We start from the raw sequence: 1,535 nt of genomic DNA, 5'->3' as shown, positions 1-1,535 counted from the left end.
GAGGCAGCATCACCTTGGGGTCTTTCCTACAGCCTCCCAGCAGGCAGGTAATATTTGGAAATCGCAGAGGAAAGTTCTGACCTCAAGGTCAGTGGGAAGCATCCTAATGATCACGTGATAAGACTCATATACAAAGGTTTGGCAGGTAAGAAACCTTTAGGACTTACTGCTTTCTTTATGTCTTTATAGTTGGAGAATGAAGAAAATTTCAAAGCTCTTTATATAACCAAATGGCTTACAGAAATTAATTTACATATTTTTACTCATGACAGCCAATTCACATAAAAGTCTTTTAGAAAAGAATAGTTAGCATTTACAAAAGATAAAGATGTATTCTATATTTATATGTTTTTCCTAGTGTCTATAAATATATTGTGGTTAATGTTTTTAATCAAATTCCTTTTCTTCTGTTTCCAATCTTTCTATCGCCTATGCTGTGAGTGGTACTAGGTCTGACTCCTGAAAATTGCATGTGGTTAATTTTTTTAAAGCTTTTATTTAATGAATGTAAATTCCATAGGTATGGCTTTAGGGATATAGTGGTTCTTCCCCACATACCCACCCTCCCACCCCCACTCCCATCCCATCTTCTACTCCCTCTCCCACCCCATTTTTCATTAAGATTCATTTTTAATTAACTTTATACACAGAAGACCAACTCTATACTAAGTAAAGGCATCAACAGTTTGCACCCACACAGACACACAAAGTCTAAAGTACTGTTTGAGAACAAGTTTCGCAGTTAATTCTCATAGTACAATTCATTAAGGGGAGTAAGTGCACAGTGACTTCTGTTGTTAATTTAACAATTAACACTCTTATTTATGATGTCAGTGATCGCATGTGGTTAATTTTTAAATCCAGTCTAGCAATGTTTATTTTTTTACTGGATGATTCGCTCCACTTGTACTTAATGTAATTGCTGATATACATTAATTAATTTTAAATTACCATCTTTATTTTTTATACTTGTACTACTTGTTCATGTTTCTTATTTGCTTTGGATTAGTTCTGTTTCAGGTATTATAATATTATCTTTTTGCTGCCCTATATGCTTTGCTTATTTTTCTTTCTGTACTTTTGATATTTTATTTTGCTTTTTTTGTAGTTACCTTAAAGATTATGAAGTTAATCCTTAATTTATTAAGCATAGCAATAATTAATACTCCTAGCCTCATCTAGACAATAAAGAGAACTTAGCATACTTGTATTCTCGCTGCTCTCACTCTACATATGGACTTGTCATTTATTGCACTTGTATTTCTAACTTCAGAGCACTATTCACATATTTTGATAGTTACATATTAATTTGGATTTACCCACGTATTTCCATATGGAATCATTCTCCTGAGAAAAATTATTAAGAGCTTCCTTTTGCGTTGGTTTACTGGTGAAGAACTGTTTCAACTCTTTTTTCTCTGAAAGTGTCTTTACTATTGCTTTATTTTTTTATTAAAAGAGTATTTTCAGTAAGTCTAGAGTTCCCAGAAGCAGTTATTTTCTTTCAACCTGTGGAAGACAGGTGCATCGGATTT

Source organism: Oryctolagus cuniculus, chromosome 7 (assembly GCF_051225735.1).
Source record: "Oryctolagus cuniculus isolate XC-2025 breed Fujian yellow rabbit chromosome 7, ASM5122573v1, whole genome shotgun sequence".
NCBI lineage: Eukaryota > Metazoa > Chordata > Mammalia > Lagomorpha > Leporidae > Oryctolagus > Oryctolagus cuniculus.
The sequence above is the reverse complement of the archived record's forward strand: the minus strand, read 5'-3'. Positions refer to the sequence as shown.